Source organism: Mesoplodon mirus, assembly GCF_964341445.2.
Source record: "Mesoplodon mirus genome assembly, chromosome: 9".
In the NCBI taxonomy this organism is placed as follows: domain Eukaryota; kingdom Metazoa; phylum Chordata; class Mammalia; order Artiodactyla; family Ziphiidae; genus Mesoplodon; species Mesoplodon mirus.
In genome coordinates, this window is record NC_138985.1 from 55,286,309 (window position 1) to 55,302,864 (window position 16,556).

Below are 16,556 nucleotides of genomic sequence, written 5' to 3' on the forward strand. Positions count from 1 at the left end.
CTCACCTCTCCAGGTCTCTTTTCAGAGAGGTGTGTTCGAAAGGGAGATGTGTTTGTAGCCTGCCGAAAAGAGGGACAAACACTCCATTAAACATTAAATCCTTTGGTCCCCTTCAGAACACTAAATCCTGACTCCTATAGACAAAAGACAGAACCTATACTCAGAGTTTACAAAGTAAATGAAGCCCTGAGCTGAAGTAAGCAAGGACATTACCCCATTAACCTTGGACAGACAACTGGGCTTATATCATGGTCTGGAATCTTGCCCTTAAAATCCACAACTGCTGTGTATTACATGATCTCTTGCCTGCTAACAATTACTCCCATGTGGTAGAATGACTTTTTTCTCTTGCTCATAATAATATGTCAATTTCCCTGGAGCACAGGTGTCATCCAAAGAAGGCCTTATCTTCTACAGGAATTTTCTTTTTTTTAGAAGTTGGCCAGGCCAGATGGCTACCACTTACTTCAGTGCCTCTATATTCTCACTAATATTTTCTGGCCCAAGTGTGAATATGTAAAAGAAAAACAGGAGGGGACATTGGGCTTTTAATATTTTGGTAGAGTGATGGATCAAAGGCCAGAAATCATGTAAATAAGACTTTTCACTTCTGAGAATGACATGAATTTTGGCCAGTTCAAGATGGCAGCCTCTTCACTTGAGCATCTAAAATTTCTAGATCATAAGAAAGGGCCATAGTGTTATGCTGGCTGGTCACGTTGAAACAGAACATTGGCAATTGAGATGAACTCACCAACCTTAGAGCCTCAGATTAAATTTGCAGCACAGATGGCAAAATATACAACATTTCCCCTTAGCTCCTATCCCATAATACTCTATGATCCAATGATGGAGCTTGAGATGCATTTAGACACTGTGCACAGCTGTATTAGATATATTGCTGTGCCTTATGGTCACATAGTTATATGACTGTCTTCTCTATTAGACTGTGTCTCTGTGACTTAGGCATCTTTGAATCCCCAGCTTCAAGTTCAGGGGCACAGTAAGTATTTGTGAATGAATGAATCATGGCAGTGTAAAGAAACTATAGGCATGAAGGGATACATCTTGAATGACTTGGTGCTAAACTTAGCTAAAGTTCTAGGATTGGGGATTTTCCTAAGTTCAGATCATCAGGTGACGAATAATTCATCTTCCAATGTTGGCTAACTTCAGCCTAACTTTAAGCTACCATGTGTTTGTCTTCCTTTATGAAACTTGGATCAAACATAATGTAAGATAACCTTTAAGAGATATTACTATAAAATCAAATTAGTTAGAAATATTCTCAAGATATACTTCTTGTCTTTAAAATCAGCACAAAAGGCTAGAGACACCATTAGTGACTTCCATCTCTGACTAACAACCACAGAAACACCGTTAGGTTGCCACTACCTTTGACAGAAAGATTATACAGATTTACATATGTCTAACACCAAACCCAGAGGTTTACATTTCTATGAAAGAGATTGTTTTTGCATAGTTACTGACTCTTCTTAGTTATTAAGGCAACTCAAGGAGGAGTAAAGCTAATTTTACCTGTTTAATATACAAGATAATGCTGTTCACACTCACTTGTGTACATAATGGGGTGGCTTGGGATTCTTGGGTTTTAGATAACTTTAAGTTTTACATAACTTGATTTCTACTCAATTTGTGTTTAATAGGTACCTTAAAACCTGATTGTGTATATACTATACTTAATTTACTATACTTTTTACCCCAGGGAGCTCAGAGTGGTAGGTCAGGTATCATTTTATTCATTCCCACTACATTTCAATAAAGTGGCAATATTCCAATGCTAATTATGGCTTTGAGGAATTGAAGGCAAAGATCAGAATAGAAAAAGAAAACAGAACACAGAACAGAAAAAGTGTTTAAATTCCTGTGCTCTATCTAGCAATATTCACATGCCAAATATTTAAAACTTGTGCTAGTTAGGATAACACTAGCTGCTATAACAAGCAGGCACTAAAATGTGTAAGGGTTCACACACAATGGAAGTTTGTTTCTTGCCCATAAAATGTCCTGAGTTGTTTAAGGCAAATGGGGAGTGGGGAGGAGGGGGTGTTCCTCATCATTCAGGGACCCAGGTATTGATATCTGGAGTTTCTGCAATCTTTAGCGTTTAGTTTCCAAGGTCATCATAGTGGTTTTTTTTGGCTGGTGGCTGGAGGAGAATAGGGCAAGTGTGGGAGGTTTTACAAGTGGGCCTAGAAGTAGCACACATCACTTCTACTCATACCCAGCCCCCCCACCCCCCGTTAGCTAGAACTCAGGTACATCACATTGCCAAGATGCAATTATCTTTCTGGCTAAGAAATTATCTTCCTGGCTGCACAACCTATGTTGCCACAACTCCAGACCATGAAGGGGAAACAGATTATGGGGATTAGTTAACTGTCATTGCCACATAACCTAAGTCAAAGCTAGGCTTTTCTGACCTTATCCTTTGAAGCCTTTCACCAGTCTGTCCTCTCCCACTGGGGTCACCGGGGTGATGATTTGATTTCAGGGCAACCTGGGCTCTTTTGGACAACAGCAGCCATGCTGAGGGTCACGGTTTACATGTGTTTGCTACTTGACCAATTTCTGTTAGTTAAGCCTGGGGTTTCCCAGGCCTTTAGCTGGTGCTAGTCTAACGCCTGGGTCTATGTAACTGGGGTTCAAGCTCATTCTAGTGACTTTCTGTGGTATTTCCTAAGCCATCTGCATTAACTACAGACCAGCTTGCACCCCTGTCTATTGTGTTGGTGGACCCAATAGTGTTTGTTGTGTATCATTTAAAACTCCTTTATAAACAGCTGTCTCTGTGTAAAGTGTAATCATCTCCTACTTTTTGCTGTTTATTGTTGGAAAGTCTCTTGGGAGCTAGAAAATAACAGTTCTTCATTTTGAAAAATGTTTTTTTTCCTACTTCTAGCTCTGTTTCCCCCACCCCACTTCCCATATTATATCTTCTGATGGCTTGAAAGTACCTTGAATGTACCCACAGGATCTGTTTTGATTATACCCATGAGCCAAACAGGAGTTTTTCCAGGATGCTGAATGACTACATAAATAAATTGCGGAAGAAAACCCCACCTGATTCAGATGTCAATAACTACGGCTAGCATTTATTGAACATGTAGTATTAATACTTGCCAGGCAGAATGCTGAGCTCTCTATAAACATCATTCCATTTAATTTTTTTTTTTTTTTTTTTTTTCTTTTTGCGGTATGCGGGCCTCTCACTGTTGTGGCCTCTCCCGTTGCGGAGCACAGGCTCCGGACGCGCAGGCCCAGTGGCCATGGCTCACGGGCCCAGCCGCTCCGCGGCATATGGGATCCTCCCAGACCGGGGCACGAACCCGTATCCCCTGCATCGGCAGGCGGACTCTCAACCACTGCGCCACCAGGGAGGCCCATTCCATTTAATTTTTATATTCACTTTTGGAAGTTGATATATTAATTGCACTTTATACATGATGAAACTGAGGTAGAGAGGGGTTAAGTAACTTGTCTGGGCTACACTAGTGGTAAGTAGTAATACTATAAATGGAGCCAATATTTGCATAACTCCAAGTCTGGGTATATCACCATTCTGGTGTCCTGCCAATAGATTACATTCTCAAAGTTCCTATTTTCCATGGGTTCTCCATGTATGAAAACTATATAACTCATTCGTATTCTTGGAAAATAAATGGTACACTAAATAAAAATAGATATTTCAAGACATTTTTCATGATCATCTTGTTCCTCCCATTAAATCATACACACTAAAGAAGAACAGACTTAGGATCCAGAGCACATTTCCCATCAGATGAGTCAAGATTTGCAGTTATAACTGTAGTACTTGACAGCATTGCTTAATAAAAAGATTTAAATCCACCTACTACTTTATACTCAATAACAGATTATACCATCCCTAAAGGCAAAACAGTGTGAGAAAAATGATAATGTAACTGTTCCCTAGTGGGTATTGATTAAATGTGAGCATTATGAGCTCATTACGTTGGTTAATTTAGGTTGGGATTATAAACGCAAGTTAAGTTCAATTTAGCACAACTGACAAAAATCCAGGAATATCAATGGAAGGAATAAATGGCACATGTGAGCCATAATATTTAAAATTTTAAGCCTTGATATATCTTAAAGATATTTATTTTCATTTACTTATTCTGATACCATCTGGAGTCAGAGAGGTCTGACACCGTGTGTGACTTTGGGCAAGTTACATAACCCTTCTATGTCTCAGTTTCCTCATGTTTAGAATGAGGATAATAATAGTGCCTAACTCACAGGGTTTATTATGAAGATTAAAAGAGATAATGCATATGAAATACTTGGTAATCACTAAGCAAGAGTGAGTGCTTGTCTTAGTTTGCTTGGGCTGCCATACAGAATACCACTGACTAGGTGACATAACAGAAATTTATTTTCTCACAGTTCTGGAAGGTTAGAAGTCCAAAATCAATGTGCTGTCAGGGTTGGTTTCTGGTGAAGCCTCGCTTCTTGCCTTGCAGGTGCCTGCCTTCTGACTGAGTTCTCGTGTGGCCTTTCCTCTGTGCATGTGGAGAGAAGAGAGATCTCTGATGTCTCTTAAAAGAACGCTAGTTCTTATAAGTACACCAGATTTATTGGATTAAGGTCCCACTCTATGGCCTTATTTAATCTTAATAGACTCCTTATAGGCCCTGTCTCCAAATACAGTCACACTGGCAGTTAGGGATTCAACATACGGATTTCAAGGGGATACAATTCAGTTCACAGCAGTGCTCAAAAACAGCACAATTATTTTTTTCATTACTTCGTTTTTATTATATATTTGCTCAGTATAAAGCTTTATTTCATAGGGATATGAGACCACGTTAATGTTTTCAAAGTTAAGCTCAACTTAGATTCCTTGAGGGAATCTCCAGAGCAAAAGTAGTTTAGGAATTGATCAGTTACTGAAAGAGTGAGATATTAATTCGATCTCTGAGACGTGCGGTGGTGGTGGTATGTTTGCATGTGTATGTGTGTGATGCTATCTAGAGAGCACACCACAAATAAAGTCTTGAAAATATGAGTTCACTAGAATTGGGATTTTAGGATATCTTGCATGATTAAGGCTCTGATGAAAAACGAATGCTTCTTTCTTTTCCTTTTGCCATTTTTTTCTCTAGTTAAAATTGAGCCAGGTCTCTGAATTCCCATTTTGGCTGAATTGGAAATCTGGAGTTGATGCTCAACTAAATGATTTTTTTTTTTTGCATTTTGTACACTGCCTTCTTCTTTTTGCCTTATCCCGTCCAAAGCATCTGACAGGTGGTGGGACTCCCTATCTTGAAGAATCAAACATATATTCTAAAGTTTAATGCTTGAATTATTCATTTGGATTCTGGATTTGGGGGTCATTTTGCTTTGTCAACCAAAGATTGACAACACGGAGCAAACGTCAGCAAAACAACAGGCATTGGCTTCTTAGTCAAAGCAATTTTGAAAGCAAGTCCTAATCTTAAAAAGAGCTCTTTCCAAGGCTTAGAAGTGACAGGCTGCCTGGGGGTGGGGGGAGTCTGCTCTGCTGGGCAGAGCCACCTGTATTTCTGTGCAGAATAATTTTGAAAGAGCTTTTTTCCCTCTTCTTTTGGCAGGACATTTGTCATCATAATAAAGATCTGGTATTTACCAGACCCTTTTAAACAAATAATCTGAAAGCAACAGGAGGAAATCTGCAATAATTTACAATCAGCTCTTAGAGCTGTTTAGCTTTTTCACAGTATGCCTGAAATGAGCAATGTTTATAAGAAGTTCAAGACTTCCACAAACAAACCCATTCTCCTGAAGGTGACGGCTTGCTCCTGACACTCTGAACCCAAGGCCTGGGCTTTCACATCATGTTCTTAGAGCAGTATCTGAGCATTAGGTCTGCAGCTCTCTAGAGGGCTTTATGGGGGAAGGACCACACTGGGGGAAAGGACTGTTCTCCCCAGAGCTAACATTTCTGTTACACAGGCTTCAAGACAAGTGAATCTAGATCTATGCTGGGGGTGGGGGAGGTTTGGGAAAAAAGAAGAGTAGAAAATCTGATCCTTAACTCCAATAGCATATAAATGAGGTAAGATGACATGACTGATGTACCATCAAGACCCTATAATGAAGTACTGCACAATGTGGATGCAGAACTCATTTCAAGAGCTTTATTTCCCAGCAAAGGGAAGGGACCACTGTGGACTGAAATGGAAAAGGTGAGACTTCAGCTAAGTCTTTTCATTCCTTCGGTAAATATTTATTGAATATTTTCTACATGACAGTTACTGAGTTGAGCGGAGGATGGCGATAAAGAAGAAATGGGCCCTCGTATAAAAGTGCTTATGTTCAAAGGGGGAGAGAGGCATTAAACATCTAAAAAAGAATTTCAGGTTAGGAAAAGGGCAATGAGGGAAATAAACAGGTATTTACAGAATAAAAAAGTAATTTTTAGACAGTGTGGTCAGGGAGGTTCTCTCTTAGAAGGTGACATTTTAGCTCCTATTGGATGATAGGAAAGATCCAGCCATAAAAACATTCAGGGGGAGAGCACCGTTGAATTGGAAACCACCGATGCGAAGGGAAAAGGTGATGAAGCTGGGGTTGACTGAGCCTGACAGAGTTGTGGGACAGCACCCAGAATTACTGATGCTGGGTGTGGGGAGAGGGAGTCATTTTAAGGAAGAAAATTGACTAACTTAGAATTGTACTTCATCCTTCCACCTTGGCCCTTTACTGATACACTTTCCCTACAGAGGTATGCTAAGTAACATGCTCAGAGCTCCTTGAAGCACAACAAATACAGTGAAACCAAAAGCTGATTGTGTCCATCAACCAGTCATTCACAGAGCACCTTCAGACCTGGGAGTTCAGGTCTCTACCTCCTTTGTTCCTTTTAAAGAGCTTACATCTTTTCCATCTCTATGAGAAGAGGAGACAATTTACTATTATGATATTTGCTTATCATTAAAATGTGAACTGTGCCTTCCTAAAGACAGTTAATGGTGTGTGTGTGTGTGTGTGTGTGTGTGTGTAATGGCCTTGCATCGCTGAAGTCTGACTTGGGGTAGGCCCCAGTTTCCTTCCCTTGCCTCCTGCCATTCACTCATGTGTCAGTTGAGATCTGCCAGAGCCCCTCTCTAATGGTTCCCAGGGCTGTGCTTAGTTAGGGCCATGGAGCCAGGGCAGCCTTTTTCCATGGGGGCTCATTGCTAGTACTCCCTTCTCTTATAGCTCTGTGAAAGTATGACTTTAGTGTTTCTGGTTCCCTTTCTTTGGAAACCACTGTGAAGGGCTTTCATCATAGTACTCAGTACTGGGCCACCCAACATGGCATTGCATTCTGTCCCTGAATCAAGTGTATGTGCGGTGGTGTATTTTTTCAAATAGGTCATTAACCAAAAGACTCTGTAACTCCCATCATAGTGTTATCTTGGGCAGAATATCACCTTGGTCTGTGTTTATTTGTAAACAACCTCAGGCCCTGAAGTAAAAGAAAGATTTGTACCCATTAGATGTGCAGGATAAGACCCACATATCTCCCTAATTTACCCTGGAAAGAGATCTTGGTACAATTTTCTGTACAGACGACAATCTCTGCTCTTGAACAAATTGCTTCTTAGACTGCCTTCCTACAAATCAATGTGTATCTCTGAAAAGAATCCATTGCTGTTTTCCTAATGAAAGGGGAGCAAAAAAAAAAAAAAAAAAAAAAAAAAAAAAAGAAAGAAAGAAAAAAAAGATGCCAAATCTTTATAAAAGGTAATTCCTTTACAATAAAATGTTTAGAAAAGCCCTAAAGGTGGGAAGAGGTGAATCAGCTGGTGTCTAATTCATACAAGGTGGGGCGGGGGGAGACATGCCAATGTTATTAGGGTACTAGACAGAAATATAAACGATCTCATTAATACTCAAAGGGATAAATATAAACATCAAATTCCAATTGTGGATAACCTAAAATTATAACTAAATTATACATAGCCAATATTTTCAGGAAGGGGATCTTTCCTGTCTCTGTGATTAGAAACAAAAGAAAAAATTTTTGATGAAAATAAAATTGATCATATTATGACTACATTGTTAAGGATGCAGTAGATCTACAAATATTTACTTCTGCCAGTGCCTTTTTAAATGTTGAAATTGAGACTCACAGTATTAACTTTGACTCTACACATGTCTTTCCTATGAGGAGCTTCACACATTTGGGGGGTATTAGCCCATCGTGGGAGTGAAGAATAGAGAGAGAATTCTGTGTAAATTTTCAGGTGTGATTCAGTGGGGTGTTTATAGCTCACCTCAGCAATCATCTGGGTTGGGAACAGAATTGCACCTAGGAACTTCCAGTTCAGGGCATTAGTCACTGGTCAAAGAAGAGGTGAGCAGTAAATCAGTGCAGCAAGTTCCATGAGGAAGACGGACAGGAAAGGTGACCAGCCTGTGACCATGCTGCCCCACTCAGATCTGTATCGTCAATTATGGCTTCCTGCTGGGCACCTGAGGCTGAGGCAGCGGCGTCTAATTGCACCCAGTATTAATGGAGTGTACATGCTCTGCTCATCACTGGGAGATTACTGGATTACCCGGGATTAAAAAAAGGGAAGGTTGTCAGATCAGCTGACACCAGGTCCAATTTAGGCTTTAAAACTGTAAAAACTTCTCGGATTTTAAACAAGCCTATCAGCAACTTTTCTTTTTCAAGGCTAAAGCCACCTTTCAAGGGCTTCTCAGAATTGGAAGGCAATGAACTTACAAGTGTTCCTGAGTCCATAATAGGTAGGTATCCAAGTTTCAGTTTCCTCGTCTAAAAATCAGGATAATAAAATCTATTACTTCTTAAGGCTGCTGAAAGATTCAATCAGACAAACTAAGTAAAACTCATAGTACTGCCTAGAATATAGTGAACCCTCAATAAAAATGAATAATTATCATACACCAGCAATCTTTGGTGCTTTTTACACATTATTTCCTTTTTCTGGAAATATAAGTGTTTTCTAAGAAATAGAACTTGGTCTCATTTAACTTGTTTCAGACCATGCTATAAACAGATAAATGTATTCATCTATCCATCCACCCATGCGTGCAGCAAATATTTATTGAGTCTCACTTACTTTTATTTGTGCCAGGCAAAGAAGAGAGACAAGGTCCCTGCTCCCATAGAATGTAAACTCTTGTGGAAGAGATAAGACTAAACAACCAAAGATATATACTGTGTAAAATATTAGGTAATAATGAATAGTAGGAGGAAAAAAGGTGAGAGGATGGAGAATGATCAGCAGAGATGGAAGTTGTCTTTGATACAGTGGTCAGTGAAAGCCTCTGTGGAGGTGACATCTAAGTTAAGGCAGGAATAAGTGGAGAGAAATGAGGTATTTGATGATCTGGGAAACAGTATTCAAGACCAAGGGTACAAGAAGAGCAAAGGGGTAGGAAGGAGATTGGCGTTTTCAAGGAAAAACAAGAGAGCCTCAAGGTCTTACTTCACTTCTGCTACAGCAGCCTCCTGGCTGGTGTCCCTGCTTCGGCTCCTACTGCAGTCAATTCCCCAAGCAGCAACCAGAGTGATTTTTAAAAGAAACTTAAATCGAATCACGTTATTTCCCAGATCACAACTCCACAGTTTCCAGTTTTCTGAGTGGTTTCCCATCTCACTCAGAAAAAAATCCAAACTCCTCATGTGGCTTTCAAGGGCCATCCAAGACCAGCTGGTCCTGCCAATCTTCTCTAGCACCATGCTCATCTAGTTTCCTCCTCTCCAGGAGGGAGGGAATGAGGTCAGCATGGTAAGATACCACTTAGGAGCTGTTGTAGTCAAGGTGAGGACTGAAGGACTGAGTGGCAGTATTGGGCGTGGGGGGGGGGCGGGCAAGCATTTAGATTGGGGATATATTTGAGAGAAATGCCGATGAGACTTGCTGAAGGCTTGGCTGTGGGCTCTGGCTTTATAGCTCCTTGGTTTCTACAAGTTGTCAAGTGTTTTTAACGGCTGCTCCTAGTTTGGGCTTCCTGTTTCCCTGGAGGGATTATTCTTCTGTAGCAAACTAAAAGGCTACACATGGAAAAGTTGATTTTTTAAATGATCAGACTTTCCCCCCATGAAATTTCATCTCTGCATGACCCCAGAATTGAAGCCAATTCTTCAGAATTGTAGTGAAACCTCAGCAACGTGGGTGGATTATTCAGGGCCTTGAAGAAGGGGTGGAAAGGGAAAAGAGATGAAAATCAAATCATACCTATCAGCATTATTTATATGCTGATACAATTTTCATGGAAACATGACTAATTTGCCTGGAGGTTGTCTGTATTTTCACAAGCTCCCCAAGTGACTCTTGGGGAATTCCAAGGGTCCAGTGTCTAGAGGTTCCATGGAAGGGAAAGCCAGTTTAAGGGACCTCTCTGAGATGCTAAGAGATGCCTCTGTGGGATGTGGTGTGTGTGTGTGTTTAGAGAGATGGGAAGGAGAGGGATAAAAAGTAGATAGTTATGTCTTGAGATGAATAAAAGGAGGACAAAACTTCACAGTAGTTCCTGCAGAACAGTCACCATTTCAGAAATCCTTTGATTCTGGACCTTATTCGAGAAAGAAGGAAAGGAAAGCAGACTCACTGAATGCTTGCTATGCATTTGACCCTGTGCTAAGTGTATGAGTTCATTTATTTATTCATTCACAACCACGAAGTGCATCCCACATGCCAAGCACTGTGCTAGGTGTTGGGATTACAAAGACAAAAAAGACTTCCCAGCGAAATATGTGCTATAATTGAGGGGAGCATGGGGTGCTTTGGGAGACTTTGGGAAGGGCTTTCAACCCATACTGGATGGGGTAGGGGATGAGTCAGGGAAGGTTTTCAAGAAGAGGTGGCACTTAAACAAAATCTTAGATAATTCTAATTCTAATATTAACTACTGTAAATAGTCCAGTATGGTTGGAGCAGAGAGAGTTACGGGAGGGATAAGAAGGGATAGGGATAGGGGATGATAGAGCCAGAGATGAGACTGGAGAGGTAGATGTACTGGGGCCAGGTGATGAGTTGCTTGACTTTATCCTGAGTGCAGTGGGTGATACTGAAGGAGTCAGAGTGGGCGACAACAGGATCACATTTGCAGTTCAGAAAGAACAATATGGTGGCAGCACAGAGAATGCATTAGGAAGGGGGTGAGACTCGAGATGGGAGCCTAATGGCCTGGGATGAAGCAATGGGAGTGAGAGTGGAGAGGCAGGGATTGACAGGACTGGAGAGAGAGGGACGAATCAAGGATGGTGTCCAAGTTTCTTTTTTAGCAACTGATTGGCTTCATGGTGCCACTTACCATTCACTATTTGCTTTAACACAGTTCTTCGGTTTGCCTTCCTAATTATCTAATGTCATTTTTAACAGATCAAGATAGAAAAGCTCTGAACAAACAGAAAAACGGAGGAAAGCTCAAGGTCTCCAGCTTGTAAGCTGGGAGCTGGGATGCAATTTCAGGTCGGCCTTGGTTCTGAGACCATACTTCCAATGCCCCAGGCACATGAAAAACTTAATAAGGCTAAAAAAAGAATATGGCTTTGAGTAGGCTACATGCACAATAGAGACAAGATGAGCTAAGATCTGAAAAGCAGAATCCCAGCACCTGAAATTTATTCTTTACTGCAGTTAGCATGGTGAGATATGACCTCCTTTTTGACAAGGTCGTCAATGTTCTCTCTCCAATGCTATGCAACCTCTTTATACCTCACTGATGGCAAATAGGATTGAATCAACATTTTAAAGAGGGGAAAAAAACTGCTGTTAAAAATGTCCTTACAAAAAAAAAGTGACATGGCACATCTCATCTTAACCTTTGTCTCAGAAATTTGCTTACACCACCTCTGAAAGTAATTTGTTTAAAAACAGTTATCTTGCTGGAGGAGTTTAATAAAAATTTAAAAGTTTTTGAGTGGAAAATACATCTTTACCCAGAATCTTGTATGGTAGTAATGTGACACAATGCTTTAAAGAGAGTACATTTTGGGGACTTCACTGGTGGTTCAGTGGTTAAGAATCTGCCTGCCAATGCAGGGTACATGGGTTCAAGCCCTGGTCCGGGAAGATCCCACATGCTGCGGAGCAACTAAGCTCACGAGCCACAACTACTGAAGCCTGCATGCCTAGAGCCCGGGCTCCGCAACAAGAGAAGCCAGCGCAATGAGAAGCCTGTGTAACGCAACGAAGAGTAGCACCCGCCAGCTGCAACTAGAGAAAACCTGTGCGCAGCAACGAAGACCCCATGCAGCCAAAAATAAATAAGTAAATAAATAAATAATTTTTTTTAAAAAGAGAGAGAGAGTACATTTTGTATTTAGGCTCTCTGAGCCAAAGGGTTATACAGAAGTCCTCTGATATCAGGCCACTGACAGAAATGCAACATTCAAACCCACCTGGGCAATATATGGGTCATCCCTGCAGCCATTAGGTACATATCAGTCTGACTTTGAACTTTTGCTGTTTCTTTGGCTGGGACTGAATTTAGCCTGCATGTCTAATATCTTTGAAAGTATCTTTTCCTCTCAGTTTGGATGGAAGCAGCTTCCTCATTAGTGGAATAGGAAACTATTTATAGGAACAGAAAATATATAGGAATATTTGTAATATTTCTAGAATACACTTTTTCATGCTTTGAGTTGGCTGCATATTAAAGATAGGTTTGATTTAGATTTGCCTCCTATAGCTTTCCCTCAATGCTTATTTTTATCCAACTGTCTCCCTAAATATACTTTTCCTCTCTCACTCAAAAACAAATACACCCCAGTCAGGAGTTACATTTGTTGGTTTGAACAGTTTGTTGGTTTGTCACTCCCTTTCTTGGGCTTCTACCTGTTGGGGCTTGTGCCGGGGCTCCCAACACTTTAGTTTCCACATCTGTTGGATTGCCTTCACTCACCTTGAGAGATCACCGTGAGGCAATATAGCTCATAAATGTCATCATAAACTGCTCTGCAAAAATATGTCTCAACATCTGTGATGCCAGATTCAAAAGAGCTCGATTGTGTGTGTCTGGTCAAAAAAAAAAAAAACAAAAGAAGGTGGCCTTCTGATGCTGAACAGCAAGGTGACGGGCTGGCAATCTTCATGTTTCTTATGGGCCTGGACTGCATTTTCTTCAGCTCTCCTTGCTAGCAGTGAAGTGCTCTAGCATTCTTTCCCATTAGTAGCAGCCAGCAGGCTTACAGGTCAATTATTTTCATTTTCCTTTTATTTAGAAGGGCCTTCTTTCCCTAGTTTTTAAGAGCAGGGATTTTGAGACAGTAACCCCACCCTTCCACAGCAGGTCACGTAAATGTCTAGGCGCCACCCTCCCCCAATGGGCAGTTGGCCCATTTATGCAAGAGAACAGTAAGGAGATGGTTCCTTGGCTTCTGCTTCTTTGGCAATGGAGGAGAAGGAGGTGGCTGAAGCTAGACACGTTGTACATGCCCAAGCCTTTTACAAAGTCTCACCCTATTGAGCAACAAGAAGGCGACTGCCTCCATGTTAACACCACCAATGACAATGTTAAAACTGGATTGGCTAGGTTTTTTCATTGAAATCCTGGCTTAAAGGGTGTGTCCACGTGCCTGCAAACGTAAATGGAAAGAACCAAAAGGGAAGAGAAGCAAAGTGAAATGACTCCTTTCTTGGCAAGGAAGAAAAGATTCCATTTTAGAATAAAGGCAGTTACCACTATAGCTGAAAAAAGAGCTAGTTTAAAGACAATAACCAATCACTTAAATAGAGAGGTCTTTACGTCTGTGAAACTCAGTCACCTACAAACTGAACTATCTAGGTAACTGTTAATTTATCATTCAGGCCAAATGTGTTTTCTGCCATCATTTTCAAATTCTTGTGCTGAGCTAGAACTGTGCCACACCTATTATTGCAGGTACTCTTCTGCCTCTTTGCCTTTGTGCCTGCTGTTCTCTCTGCCTGAAATGCCCTCCCAGTCTTTTTACACTTGGGGAATGCATATTCACTTTCTAAATGCTGTCTGAAAGATCTTCTCCACCTTTTCTATGCCCCAGACAGAACTGGTTGCTCCTGAGGGGCTCTGTTCAAATTATACCACAGGACTATGGTTTTCTTGAATTTGAAGGTTGTTTCTTGTTCTTTTCTGTATGCTTGGTGCTCTGTACAATTCTACACACTATGAATAATTAACTTTGTCTGCTCTAACCATAGGGAAGAAGCCTGTTAGTTATCCAGACTTCAGTTAATGATGATATTTGTTAAGATGGGATCTGATTTCTGACACATGTTCTGGATTTTTGGTTTCATACAGTTTTTCCTATTTTCATACAATCGGAGGGTGAATGTGGAGGATCTATATTGCTTTAAGAAAACTTGTACTCCATATCAGTAAAATCTTCCTTTTGAGCAGAATCTAGGACTTTGGCATTTTGCCATGTAGGTGAAGGGAGAGAGGTTCAAACATGACTGAGAAAGCCAGTGTAGGTTGAAAAAAAAGGAGGAATGATATCAAAAAGGCAAACTTTGTCTTCAGTACAAAATGATGTTTCTTAAAATTGGGTGTGTCAAACCAAAGCTACCTTCAGGCAGGTTTTACTTGCATAACCTGCATATATTCAGAATCTAGAGTTTTGACTGACCTTAGTTTCAAAGGCAGGATTTTTATGTGAATAAATTCTTTCATCCATTTATTAGATCAATCATCAGTTTTCTTAAGACTCCAGGCACATTTATCTCTCTGCATTCTTTCACCTATAATAGAAGAAAGCCAGAGCTCTGAATTCATTTAGTTCCTCTCAGTGCTTTACATTTAAAAAAAATTTCCTTAAAATTAAATAAAATGAATCCACTTAATTTTTAGGAAAATTTAACATGTAAATCAGCAGAACACACACAATTACCCATAATACTGATACCTGGAGATAACCACTGCTAACATATTTATTGGCTCATTCATTCAACAAACATTTCTTGGTATATAAATTTATTTCCAGAGGTATTTGTTGCATCTATATACCCATAACCACACTTTTTATTTACAGAAATGGGATCATAATATCCTTATTGTACTATTAGTATTTAATGTACTATTTGCACACTTCTCTCCCAGGCATTCTGTTTTATGGATTACCATGATTCATTTAACCAGTTTATTATTATTAGGTATTAAGGCTGTTTCTAAAGTCTTGGTATTATAAACAGGGCCGTAAGGAACATTCTGTAGATACTTCTTTGTCTTCTTGTCCAATTGTTTCCTTAGGAAAATTTTTAAATAAAAAATTCTGGGAAAAAAGGAATGCAATTTTTAAAGATTTTGATGTATTAGTCTAATTTTGCTCAGAAACATGGTGTCACTCTTTTTTATTGAATTATAATTGCCCTACAATATTATATTAGTTTCAGGTGTACGACACTGATTCAATATTTTTGTACATTATGAAATGATCAACATGATAAGTCTAGTTACCATCTGTCACCATAGAGAGTTATTACAATACTATTGACTGTATTCGCTATACTGTACATGACATCCCCATGACTTATTTACCTTACAGCTAGAAGAAGTTTGTACCTCTTAATTCATTTCACCAGTTTTGCCCAACTCCCCATCCACCTCTTCTATGGCAACCACCAGTTTGTTCTCTGTTAACTATGAATCTGTTTTGTTTCATTTGTTTTGTCTTTTAGATTCCACATGTAAGTTAAATCATATGGTATTTGTCTTTCTCTGACTTATTTCACTAAGCATAATACCCTCTAGGTCCACCCATGTTGTAGCAAATGGCAAGATTTAATTCATTTTTATGGCTGAGTAATATATATATTTATATTATTTATATAATATATATATTTATATATAATAATATATAGTATATATTATACTCTATATATAGTATAGTATGTATAGTATATAGAATACTATATATATAGTATTTATATATATAGTAATATATATATATATATATATAAACATCTTCCTTATCCATTCATCTATCGATGGGCACTTAGGCTGCTTCCATATCTTGGCTATTGTAAACAGTGCTTCAATGAACATAGGAGTACATATATCTTTTTGAATTAGTATTTCCATTTTCTTCAGATAAATACCCAGAAGTGGAATCTCTGGACCATATGGTAGTTCTATTTTTTTAATTTTTGAGAAAGCTCCATACTGTTTTCCATTGTGGCTATACCAATTTACATTCCCACCAATAGTATATAAGGGCTCCCTTTTCTCCATATCCTCACCAACACTTATTTTTTGTCTTTTTGATAATAGCTATCCTAACAGGTGTAAGGTGGTATCTCACCATGATTTTGATTTATATTTCCTTGATGATCAGTGATGTTGAACATCTTTTTATGTGTCCGTTGGTTATCTGTATGTCTTCTTTAAAAATGTCTATTCAGGGCTTCCCTAGTGGCGCAGTGGTTGAGAGTCCGCCTGCCGATGCAGGAGACATGGGTTCGTGCCCCAGTCCGGGAGGATCCCACATGCCGCAGAGAGGCTGGGCCCGTGAGCCATGGCCACTGAGCCTGTGCGTCCGGAGCCTGTGCTCTGCAATGGGAGAGGCCGCAACAGTGAGAGGCCCGCATACCTCA

The 16,556-nt window shown here is 39.8% G+C and overlaps 1 long non-coding RNA gene across 1 annotated transcript in view; it reads right to left on the reverse strand.

Annotated features, from left to right (window-relative positions):
• Window positions 1-8,740: 8,740 nt before the first annotated feature.
• Window positions 8,741-16,556, reverse strand: part of LOC309810232 — a 219,108-nt gene continuing 211,292 nt past the window's right edge. Inside the window, exons 4-5 of the long non-coding RNA XR_014294961.1 lie at window positions 14,594-14,705; window positions 8,741-8,791 (exon numbers count right to left, since the gene is read on the reverse strand). This is a non-coding gene — a long non-coding RNA (uncharacterized lncRNA). The remainder of the gene's footprint in view (window positions 8,792-14,593; window positions 14,706-16,556) is intronic.